Source organism: Ovis canadensis, chromosome 26 (genome assembly GCF_042477335.2).
Source record: "Ovis canadensis isolate MfBH-ARS-UI-01 breed Bighorn chromosome 26, ARS-UI_OviCan_v2, whole genome shotgun sequence".
Classification (NCBI taxonomy): domain Eukaryota; kingdom Metazoa; phylum Chordata; class Mammalia; order Artiodactyla; family Bovidae; genus Ovis; species Ovis canadensis.
The window spans coordinates 29,053,803-29,067,153 of record NC_091270.1 but is presented as its reverse complement, the minus strand read 5'-3'; the positions used below and the strand labels follow the sequence as shown (position 1 = coordinate 29,067,153).

Here is a 13,351-nt window from a genome sequence, read left to right as displayed (position 1 = left end):
TAAACTATTTTTTTCTAACGTTCTTAAGGGATTACTAGAATTATCAAATCAAACAGAACTACAAAGCACAATCCCATAGGCTCATCTTTGATTATCACCACAATTTACAGACAAATATTTGAGACAGCATTATTAAAAGTTAATGGCTCTCTTGTTTTTAAAGAAATGTTAACTCTTTAATTCCTTACTTGGATCATATACTTCCATGTTTATATTTTTGCAAGGGCATTAGAGTAGGGTCAAACAGCTTCCAATGTTATCCTCAAAACAAAATAATATCTGCTTCCTTTAAAACTTCCTACTTCTTCCCTGTTACTTTAAAATAATGGATAATTTCAATTTTTTTCACAAAAGGCATGCTATATAAACCAAGTATTAGAATAGAATAAAAGTATGATTTACATGAACACGCTTAGTAAGCAGCTTTTCGCTTGTCAATGCAATTAGAGGTAGCAGGCTTAAAATACGTAATTTGACTTAAAAAGCACCCACCAAAATCAAGTGAGACAGACAGATACAATTAAATGATTACTCAAGCAAAGAAGCAGGTATTCTAGGAAAGAATACTAATTAACTTTCAAACAATGAGTAGTGCGAAATTCAAGCTTTACATTGCACATTACTGCACAAGTAAAAATGGAAAGTGACTTCAGAGTCACCCTTTAAGTTCAAAAATGTACCACCCATAATTAGCCATCAAAGCAGAATCATAAGGTTTGGTGACAAACATTTTGCCCTGGCGCTGGGTTAAGGCAGGAAAGTTGGTGGAAGAGACTATGATGTCTGCCATGCCTCCCTTCATGCTTGCTGCTCACTGAAAAGCAGAATGAAGACACTTTCTGATTTCCAGGCAAGCCAGAAATATGAAGATTTATAACTGGGCAGATCTAATGGAGCTGTCAAAAAGGGAAGTTACACTCGCAATGAAAGGCTCACATCATGATCTAGTTTTCATCCTAATTGGAAAAAAAAATTCTTTGTGAAGAAGCCTGCAAATGTTGTTGTGAAAAGAGGCTCACAATAAAAGAGAAAGGGGAAGAAAAAAAAAAGAGAGCTTGGGAGGGTTATTTCTTCAAAGAATTATAGCTGAGGTCACAGATAATATGGTGTACAAGGAGACAGCGAATTTAGGATAGCACCTTCCTTTAAGTGCTTTATTCCTCTTTCATTTAGAAGAGAGAAAAGAGTCAGAGCAAGACAAAAGACAAGGAAAGAACCAAACTGCCAAAATAGCATTACACTACATTATTAACAGTGTCACACGAAGAGAAATGACAGTTTTCAAAAGAGTACTTTTGTCTCTGCTTATTTTAATTAAACTCTCTAAGCCTTACAGTGAAGTGGGATCTCTAGTTTTTTAAAACAGAAAAATACATCCAGGCTGATTAAGATTTGATTTCTGTCCTCTCATGGCCTTCAAGCATAGTTAGGTCCTATTGAAAGCAATAGAAACAGTCATAGCAAAAACAAACCTCAACAGCATGCCATTTTCTCAAAAGAACCAAGGTTTCATCCTCTGCCCGTCTTTTCATAGGTAAATTAGCTCCCAGTGTGTCTCTTCCTTTGCAGCAGGCACTGATTCATTAAATTTGAAATGAGAGTTACAACAAAATTATACTAGTATGAATGTTTCAATTATCTTTCTTTATAGCAGAGTTCCATAACAACCTTGCTTTTATAAACTAATGTGATTTTGAAAGACCAGTATGAAGTACGATCCTCGAAAATTAGTCTCGATGTCACATTTGTATTGGGAGAAAAAGTTCTCAAATCAAAAATCCATTGTAACCAATGTAAAGTCATTCCTCTTATTCTAAAACATCTTAAAGGGAAACCTATTTCTTTACTTTTTATACTTTTTACTTTATAATGGAGTATTGTTGATTAACAATGCTGTGTCAGCTTCAGGTGTACAGCAAAGTGATTCAGGGATACATAGACACTTATCTATTCTTCAAATTTTTGGGATAGACATGTACACACTGCTATATTTTAAATGGATATCCTGGACCTCCCTGGTGGGCCAATGGTTAAGACTTTGCCTTCCAATGGAAGCAGGGCAGGTTTGATCCCTGGTTGAGGAGCAAAAAGGTCTCACATGCCTCTGGCCAAAATACCAAAACATAAAACAGAAACAATATTGCCACAAATTCAATAAAGACTTTAAAAATGGTTCACATTAAAAAATCTCATTAAAAAACTTGACAACAGATAACCAACAAGGACCTATTGTATAGCACAGGGAACTCTGCTCAAAGTTATATAACAACCTAAACAGGAAAAGAATTTGAATTTGGAAAACCTATTTTTTGCCTTCTCAATATGCATCGTCATCTGTGCAAAACTAAGTTCATCCTTCTTCTACATACCTTGCCCAACCCAAATCCTCATTCTCAACCTTTTCATTCTTCCACTGAAATCACCATTTTCTCCTTAAAAATGTGGTGATATTTTGGACTGTTACTTTATACTTATTCATCAAGTTGGTTGTTAGTTCATTCAAAATGTACCTTGGTTTTGTATTTTTCCCAGAAATGCCACTGTATCACCCTACTTAGACCATTACCACCGTTCCTCCTTACCAATTATTCAGTAAAAATCCTTGCCTATAGACTAGGTATAGGCCCTTGAAAAGCTATGTGCTGACATCTTTGCAAACTGACTCTCTACTCCAATCCCTTCTACATACAACTGACAGCTTCATTTTCATACATTTATTTTCCTTCTTGAACCAAGACTGTTTTGCTGTTGCCAAGTTACAAGCCCACATTTTATTTCCCCAATAATGTTCAAGAACCGTGGATATACAGAAGGAGAAGACAAGTTTATTGGCCTAAAGGAGTTGATGCATCTTTTTGGAGCTGAAACTTGCATACCAGATGCAGCAAGAACACAAATCTCAGACAAGTGCAAAAAAAAGAAACAAACAAATACATTCAAATTATGAGGAAAGGGAAAAAGAAAACAATTGCTTCCTGCAGGAGTTAGTTTTGAAGGCGTTGTGTGAAGGCTCAGCTTTAGCTAAACTTGAAGGGAGAAGCAGACATTTAGGAAAGTCAAGGTGGAGATCATGTGGGGCCAAGTGATGACTTTAAACTCCAAGTGGGAGAATTTGTACTTGATTTGGGAGGCCATGCAGAGGTCCCTAGGAAGGGATTTATTATGAGAAAAGAGGTTGGAGGAAGAGTAACCTGGATGTTCTTATAGGGTACTAGGACCTTGTAGCAGCATAGTGCCTGTGAAGTGATGGTCCTCTTTTTATGTCTGGCGCTGAGTATATTCATTGGTAATGCTTCCTTCATTCATGCCACACATATTTATTGAGCACCTCCCACTGCATGAGGGATATATCAGTTAAAAAATAATGAATTAGGTTTTAGCCATGTTGATAATGGTTTAGAGACACAGGTTAGAACATTTTGGTGAGATATCTTGCAGATTGTTGAGGAACTGAAAAAAATAAGCGCTATTATTATGTGCATGATAATCATATCTGTTGAAGTTAATACAGAATATTAATCCCCAAGAAGGGAAAGGCTACTCACTCCAGTATCCTGGCCTGGAGTATTCCATGGCCTATATAGTCCATGGCATTGCCAAGAGTCGGACATGGTTGAGAGACTTTCATTTTCAAGTTTATATATTCTCTTCCAAATTCAGTAAATTTTCTATGTTTTTAACATAATAGAGGGCTTCCCGGGTGGCACCAGTGGTAAAGAATCCACTTGCCAATGCAGGAGATCACTGGGTTTGATCCCTGGGTCAGGCGATCCCCTGGAGAAGAAAATGGCAACCGGCTCCAGTATTCTTGCCTGGGAGAATCTCATGGACAGAGGAGCCTGGCGGACTATAACTCATGGAGTCACAAGAGAGTTGGACACACACACGCAACGTAACAGATCCACTTGACAATGACTCCACTGCTATTTCTGAAATGAACTCTTACAGTTTCCTATGTAACTTAGTGAATGGTTAGGAATTCCCTTTAGATATTCATTCCTTCAATTCAGCAACACTCCAGAAGGGGTTTATACCCTTAATATCTTTAGAAATGTGTCTTGGACTATTATCTCATCCAGCTTCAACCAGTAAGACACAGTCACCTCCTTCCTTCTCTCCTTACACATATACAATAAACAACTCTTGCAACATTTCAGGTACCTCCCTGGTACTACTAATTCAATGATGTGTTAAGTACTTTTCAGTCCTTTTAAAGCTTCCACTGTATCTGACTCCACCATTTTCTTTCCTACTACCTTGTACTGCCCTCCAACTCTTAAGTATACAAACATTCAAAGAGATCAAACGTCATCTGGTAAATAAGAGATGAAATACACTCAATTCTGACAGGGTCACACAATGCTTTTCTGATAACATGCTTGAGTTGTCCTGAGAAACCCAAATTTCAGGCAAAGAAGCCTACAAGAAAACTGGGAAAAATGCAAATGCATGGAGGTGAGAAGAAGCAGAAGGTAGCATTCCTACAGATTAGCTAGAGCATCAAGGGTGTGAGTGGATGCTGGGATCAAGCCAGAGAACATTAAATGAGACAGAAAATAAAGTGGGAAAGTAGGGAGGAAAAAGGTTTTGATGGGCTTTGCCTTCTATACTGACTTCAGAAATTTGCATATTGTTGTATTAGCAATAGGGAGCTGCTGAAAGGTTTTAAACAAATGAATGACAAGGACAGAGATCAATTTATGAAGATTACTCTGGCAGCAGCTTGGAGGGATGATGTGATAGTGTGTGTGTGTGTGTGTCTGTGTGTGTGTGTGTGTGTGTCTGTGTGTGTGTCTGTGTAGTGTTGGATGAGTGACAGGTGATGAGAGTTAGCAGGGATCTGCAGTAAATATTTGTATGGAGTACATAAATGAAACCCCTGGAAATACGGATAAAGATGCTGGGTCAGACTCAAGAGATAATTAAGAGGTGAATAAATTGATTACCTTCAGTAACACATTAAATGAATGGCAGGATAAACAACAGGGATGTGCATAAAATTTTTAGAATATTTTGAGCGACATCTTTCATCTTTTAAAATTACTTAAAAACCACAAGATCTCATCATATTAACCGTATTTGGTTCTAACCACTCTAATCATTCTGGAAATCTACACAGGACTGGCTTATGTTTCTGTTAAACTGTGGTTACGGAAACATTTCTTTTCTATACACCAGGGCAGGGCAGCGCTTGTATTATTATTATTGTCTGTCTCTGAAACACTCCACAGCACTGAGTGAAACTTAATACACATGTCTTTCTAAAGTCGATTCTTTTTTTTTTTTTTAATCCCGCATTCAAAGTATTTTTTTCACACAAGCTACTCACATTAGAAACAGATGAAGAGGCAGAAGGAGAAAGAAACAGACTGGGAGAAAGAAGTTTGGTATGAGGGGAAACTGAATCTGAATGCGTAAAACTACACTCAGGACATGACCTGATGGGGAGAAAGCAAAGTTAACCCCAAACCCTACCGCACAAATACATCTACCGCACAAATACCCTGCACAGGGGCTTTTCTTAACACTGTCTGAAACATGAGCCTGAGTGCACTCTTAATTCCACTTACAGTAATGCCTTATCACACGCTGAAAGGGAAGGTAATCAGACACAGCCTAAACTCTTCCAGGGGAAGTTCAACTCTTGGCCACAAGGGATAAATACTAGAGAAAGTTAAGAAAATGACGATTTTTCAGCTTAAGAATTTTACTCTTTCAACTGATTACTATTCATGGTTAGAGATAAGGATTTTAGGGGAAAACTCTCAGTGTTTCCTTCCTTATAGCGCTTGGTCTAAAAAGAATTTCTTACTTTCTTATTTTGTTTTCCTAGTATCAGGAAACATGAAACCAAAGCCATGCTTATAGGATATTTAAAATAAATGAAAGTGTATATGTATACTTTACAGATACATATTTGCACAATTACAGAAAATTATAAAGAGATTAGCCGCAAATTACAGCATTATAAAACAGAAAAAACTCAGAGAAAACACTAGTGGTTACCAGCGGGGAGAGTGAAGACACAGGTATAGATTAAGAGGTACCACTACTGTGTATAAAATCAGTAAGCAACAAGGATATATTGTACAACACAGGGAAATACAGCCATTATTTTGTTACAACTTTAAACAATCTATAAAAACACTGAATCACTATGTGGCATGCATACTAATTTGCAAAGAAACTAGACTTCAATAAAAGAAAAATAATAATTAATAAATGTATAATTAGCCTTTGTTACCATTTTTTCCCTGGAAGGGAGTAGCAGATAAAATAGTGAAAGCAAAAGCTAACGTCTCTTTAAAGCAGAGATCAGTAAATAGCAAGTCCGCAGAGTCTGCCTCTATAAACAATTTCAAAGGAACACAGCCATGCCCATTCCTTTGTATTCAATGGCTTTTTTACTAAAACAATGGATTTGAGCAGCTGCCACCTCCAGTCCCCTCCTAAAGGCCTAAAATATTTACCAGGCCCCTTTTAAAAAAAGTTTGTCAACCAGATTTTTGTTTTTTTGCTAAGTGAAAATTTTATTGAGACAATTACAGATTCTCATGCAGTTTCAAGAAATAGCACAGAGAGGACCCACACACCCTTTACTCAGCTTTCCCCAAAGATGACATCTAGGGAAACTAATACATCCACCTTTCTTTTTCAGACTTGCCAGGTTTCACCTTTTATTTCTGTTTTTGTGTGTGTGTGAGTGTATGTGTATTTGTTCAGTATGATTTTAGCAAATGTCTATGTTGATTCGTTTTAAACATAAAGTTGTTAAGGCTTTTTCTTCTCATTTGTTTAGAAAGCAAAAACTGCAGTTCTAAAACCAAATATCATAAAGTTCACATTAACTTCAAGTTCAGCAGAAGTTGGGGAGATTACCTGGGGTAAAGACAGCCAGATTTAGGGCCTATCTGTAAAGTCATTTTTAAAAAGGAACCATATGCTTTATGTCTGTGAAAAGAATAAACAGTTTTACCATCTGCAATTGCATTGTGAAGACTTTTCTTTTTGAAATAAGATTTATTGAAAAGTTTACTTTCTTACTACCAAATCTTGTGGAAAGGGAGGGTTATCAGGGCAGTGAGAGGGGGGAGAAAGAGAAAAAGGAACAAAAATGCAACCAAATTTAGGTGGATCAACAGTTATTTGTCACAAAATTCTATCTGTATGAGTCATTTGAAATTCGTATCAGAAAGGCAAAATATATATGTATATATATTTTACTGTGTGTTTGAGTTAAAATACAGAATAGATAGCACCTATAAATGGTTCAGTGAAATGGTTTAGCATTTTAAATAATTCTTTATAGAGTGGCTTGGGAGAATTCACTCTTTTAAAGATGCTGCCTTCATTTCTAAAGCAAGGAACTAAATAAATAAACTAAACTAATAAAACAGAAGTTTCATAAATACAATTTAGTAGAGAAAGCAATAAATAAATGCATGAAGTAATGCATATCAAATGAAAACAATCCTTAAGTAAACCCTTCCTGTGAGTATCCTTTCTGGAATAAAGTGGAGAATAAATTAATGGATAAATAAATAATAAATAATAAAGCTGTGGCAAATTGCAATTCTGATAAGAGTAGAAATCTTCATGTTACGGGAATCAATTTGACATGACGAGTCACTTTGCAAGAATGATAAAAGGCATATAAAAGAATGTAAATTTCTAACCTCAGCTAACCAAACTGAACTGTCAAGTTTGTTGTTAATGAAAAATATGAGACTTTGGATAAATTGTGAGAAAGTATTTCGAGCCATACATAGAGAAGGATGTTCAAGAAGTCTTTTTGTAAATTAAAATACTTTTATGTGCTTGAAATAAAATGGAAAATACACTGAGTTAAAAGTCCTTAAGGAGAATTCATTTTAGTTGTTGTTATTTTATTATAGCTAATCTATTTTTATTCCCGAAAAACAAGATGCTTTCAGCTCTAAAAAATAAGGAGTAATAAATAATGACAAATGTGAAAAGAATTACTGCTTAAGTACAATCATTGCAATGATGTGTGAAATATGAATCTCAATATTTTTCCTTATTAATAAATAAAACATTATAACATTTGGGAATATCTGGAAATAAGTTATAAATAAACTTTCCTTTAAATATTAAATCACAGAAACAATTCAACTCAGCACTCTTTTTTTCCTATAGCTATTTCTCTAGTTTCCATCTCAAATCCTTGAGAAAAATCTTCAGAAGTTTTAACAAATCTACTGTGTTGAAGTCATATTTATGGCCTTCATTTGATATGGGAAACTAGTCTAAAACACACATTTACTGGATTTTCACTATTTCTTCTCTGTTTTATTATATCCCTGTTTCTTTTTATAATCAATTGTTTCCAATGGTGTCAATCAAAATGTCATCATCGTTTACTGTGATATTCTCCTAAAAATACGATCGACTTGATTCCCACATCAAGAAAACCTACTTACCGTTTATTTGAAGGTATACAGTTGAAAACTTGTCAAAACACTTGAGAAATTTCTTCAAAACTAAAATTTCAAATTGATTTGATACAATTTTGTTGTAAATATCAGAACTAAGTATTTAGTTCTCATTAGTATAACATACATTATTGGCTATACAGTTGACTCTTGAACAACAGGGGTTTGAACTATGTGGTCCATTTATTCGCATATACTTTTCAGTAGTCAGTACTATAGTACTACGTGGTCAGTGGTTGCTGACTCCCTGGATGGGGAGGAATCTCAGATATACTGGGCCAACTATAAATCATAATCATACTTGAATTAACCCTTACTTTGTTCAAAAGGAAAGAAAGTGAAGTTGCTCAGTCGTGTCTGACTCTGCAACCTCACAGACTGTATGTAGCCTACCAGGCTCCTCCATCCATGGAATTTTCCAGGCAAGAGTACTGGAGTGGGGTGCCATTACCTTCTCCAGGGGATCTTCCCAACCCAGGCATCCAACCTGGATCTCTTGCACTGCAGACACTCGCTTTACCATCTGAGCTACAAGGGTCAACTGTATTCCAACATGTCTCATTATTCAGGTGAGTCTTCCTACTCAATGCTGCTGCTAAGTTGCTTCAGTCATGTCCGACTCTGTGCGACCCCGTAGACGGCACCCAACAGGCTCCCCCATCCCTGAGATTCTCCAGGCAAGAACACAGGAGTGGGTTGCCATTTCCTTCTCCAATGCATGAAAGTGAAAAGTGAAAATGAAGTTGCTCAGTCGTGTCTGACTCCCAGCGACCCCAGGGACTGCAAGCCCACCAGGCTCCTCCGTCCATGGGCTTTTCCAGGCAAGAGTACTGGAGTGGGGTGCCATTAAACTAAGCAATGTCTTTGGAGTCTAGTCAAGTTGGATTTGAATCTCTGAGTCTCATTTTTCTAACGGAGAAAATGTGGTTAATAGTTACTACCTCTGGAGTTTCAAGAAGAATGAAATTCAATGAAATAATACCTAGTACAATCTGTAATTGATAGTTGCTTTTTTTTTTTTTTTAACTGACTGACTTGAGGCAGAATCAGCAAAGCCATGCCTTAGATGGACTATACGCATCCCTCAATACCTTCCTTCTTATCCCCTTATGCCTATCCTACGTCTATGATCTTAACAGCTATTATTAATGTCTACAGCACTCTTGGCCACCAATAAGGTCCTACAAATTTCTCAAATCTCTGAATCAGGCAGTTACCAACAATGCATTTAAGTTAGGACATGAATATAAGCCTCTGGATCAAACCTAGGGGCAACTATTTCTACCATTTTATAAGTCACTGAGAGAAGTTCCTTTAACCCGAATACTTCTAATTTCGTTTTTTCTACTTAACTCTAAATAAAAGTGACTGAAATATCAGTTTAATAAAATTTAGGAGGAGAGAGGTCACTGCAAATAGGTACACTCATCTGCAAATAAGTAGGGTTTCTCAACAATGACAGTGTCACTGAGGTCAGCTCTACTGTAGGATTTATTCATGGCATTGTGATTCTGAAGATGCTATGAATTTACTAATTAAATATAGACCTATGCCTAAGATTACCTATAGAGGGCTGTAAGAAGTGACTTAGTACACATTGTATTGCTATCTTTCACATTTAAAGTATATGTTCCTCTAGACTGACAGCTACTTATGTGTGTCTGAAAAGGCCAATTTGAAAGATAAGCAAACCGTCTTTACAACAAAGTTCTCCTTTTAAGACTCACCTTTGGTTTGTGGCTGTTTATAAAATATGCTGCTGTGTGCAAATCTGACACTCACTTCAGAGTCAGTTAAGTCGTTGTTTTAAAACAGGCCATATCATTTCTAGCTGCTGTGTGCTACAAGCCTCTTTGGTTTTTGATTCATAGCAATTTATAATGATATCATACTGTTTGAAATTTTGCAGTCTTGTGTGTTAATTACATACACAGGAAGAAAAGACTTAATTCTTAAAATGCTCATCAAGATTTCTGAAATAGTTACTTTTCAATGGAAATCTATACTGACTGAATCAGATCATATCACCAAAATGTATTATCAGGAAAATCCAACCTGAATAACTAGGGTTCTCAGTTAACTGGAACTTTTCCATATCCTTCAAATTTTAAAAGTAAAGACAATGAAAAGAAGAAGTGTGATTTATAAATATTAAAAAAAGCATAGGACTTATCCTTGTTATAATACAGATTTATCCTCACAGTCTTTATACCTCTAAGATGAGAAACGAAACAAAAGTTATTACTTACTGAGTGTTTACTACAGGCACTGCCATTTACACATACATTTTTGGAGCTGTTGGTACAAAGTGGTACATATTTTGTGATCATACACTTAAGAATCATACCCACCCCTCCCAAAATGAATCCTGCCATTTCTGATTATTGTATTCCTGGTTGGTCTGTCAGTTCTTATAGCACACTATAATTATATATACAGTATTCTTGAAATGTGGCTGAGAATAAGAACACCTGTCACTACTTACAGAACCTAAACTATCATTTGCTCATTGGCCCTTCCCAAAGTTTCAAATCATTTAAAACCATCACTGGCGTGGGTTTAAATTCTAGTTCTAACATTTTGTAGCTGACTGACCCTTGATCAAGTTAATAACCTCTCTGGGTCTTAATTTCTTACATGTTTGCAGACATTCGAATCAAGTGCCAGAAACTCAAGATGTGGTAGTACCCTCTTTTTTCCCTAAACCCCTTAAAAATCTGTTCCTTTTCTCCTGCGTTTTTCTCTAAGGAGGTGTTAATATCAATACATGGTATCCAATCTCAACCCATATTATCCAAGTTAGAAATCGTAGAACATTCTCTGATGTGGCTCACTCCATAATCCTTGCCCTGCCAAATATAACCACTCCCCCAGGCCAGTCAACTCTGTTCTAAGAAATAGCTCTTAATTTTAATGCTCCTTTTCTTTCCTGCCACGGTCCTAGTCCAGGCCTTCATTATTTTTTTGCCTCCATTATGGCAATTAGTTTAACTCCTCTCCATGCTTTAAGGCCAACACTGTCCAAAGAAATACAATGTGAGCTATAGAGAATTAAAATTTTTCTAGTAATCAAATTCAAGAAAGTGAAAAGAAACAAGTGGAGTTAATTCCAGTAGTACATTCTGTTCAAACCAATATATTCTACCTGCACTTTTTCGGTCTACTTAATTCCCACTTTACCCTTTGAGGCAAAGTTCAAACCTCACCTCTCCTGAGAAGACTTTCAGAAAGACACAAATACCCTAGGCTCCAATTTTCTCCCTGACTTCCTAACTGGCAGTTATCAAATTTATTCTCCGTTCATCACAAAATCATGTTGACTGCTTCCCCGGCGGCACGGCCCCACTGTCTGCTGCAGCCTGGCCCTCTCTCTCTTGCTCACTAAGGCTTCTGTTTTATCTTTTCATTTCCCGTCACATTCCTTAACGCGGCAGCTCTAAGCTCCTTCTAATCTTCCACTCAAATCACTCATGCATCAAGCTCAGGAAATGACTGAAGTGTTTTACTTTTCTAAGTTTTGAGTCAACGTGTTTGACTTCTTGCATTTTCCTTCCTGTTTATCTCAAGAGACTCATAATATATGCTCAGACATCATTATTAGGTGTGTTTTAATTGAGGTATAGTTAATATATAATAAAGTACATAGGTCTTAAGTGTTCCATTTGATGAATTTGGCGATCAGTCGTATACACCCATCTAAATAGTACCCAAAATAAGATACATATTTTTAAGTGTGTGATTTTTTTTTTTTGGTGGGGCTTAAACAACAGAACTTTATTTCTTCATAGTTAAAGAGGCTAGATGGAGAAGGGAATGGCTACTCATTCTAGTACTCTTGCCTGGAGAATTCCATGGACAGAGGAGCCTGGTGGGTTACAGTCCATGGATCCCAAAGAGTAGGACACAACTGAGTGACACACACACACACACACACATACACACACACACACACACAGGCTAGAAGAAGTCCAAGATCAAGGTGTCAGAGGACTGATTTCTTCTGAGGGCCATTCTCCTTGGCTTGGCTTATAGTTGGCCATCTTTTTCTCAGTGCAAAATAAGATATTAGGCATTTGGGTTACCTCTGTGAGCAAAACCGAGTAAATCTCTGTCTTTTTGAGGATTCCAGTCTTTTGGGGGAAAACAGCAAATAAATGTAATCACAAAGGAAAGCATATGGTAACTCAACAGGCAATATGTGCTTTAGGGAAATAAAGGAGGGCAGGGTAGAGATGTTGGGGGAAGCCTCTTTGAGCAAAGACTGAATGAAGGAGACGAGAGTGTTCAACAGGGAGAAGTCTGGTTGAAGAGTGTTTCAGGGAAGGTCAAATTAGCACAAAGGCATGCCTGGTATCCTCTAGGAACAGGAAGGGGGTCAAGCTGCTTGGAGGGATACAAGCATGGGGGAAGGGGAGCAGGGGAGGAGGTCAGCGATAGCAGGAGTCAGACCACATGGGACCTCATAAGCCGCGATCAAGATGAGACTTTACTCAGAGTGGATTGGGGAGCCGGTAGGACGTTCTGAGGAGCTAAGTGACCTAACCCAAGTTACATATTAATAGAAGCACTCGGGCTACTGTGTTGATTACTGACAGGGAGCGTGTGTCAAGGGTGCAAGAAGACAGCCCAGATAGGAATCTTCTGCAGGATCCAGGCTATGGTGACCCAAGGACGAAAGAGCAGATAACATCAAGGATGGTCTTGGAATTTGCAGGAACCAGACCCTTATCGTCCTTCCCTCCTCCATATTGTAACTATTAATGGAACAGTGCAGCCTGTCTCCCCTCTGACTCCAGAGGGAGACGGTACTTTCCCTACTCTTCCCTCATCCAGGATATGTGCCTCATCCAATCAGCAACTGACCCGCAAGACCCCTATCCCACTCCTTGAACCTGGGT

At 37.3% G+C, this 13,351-nt stretch overlaps 1 protein-coding gene across 5 annotated transcripts in view; it reads right to left on the bottom strand.

Moving 5' to 3' along the window:
* The window catches only part of TENM3 (teneurin transmembrane protein 3), a 629,396-nt gene that overhangs the window by 204,991 nt on the left and 411,054 nt on the right, over nt 1–13,351 (bottom strand). The gene's annotated exons all lie outside the window — the stretch shown is intronic.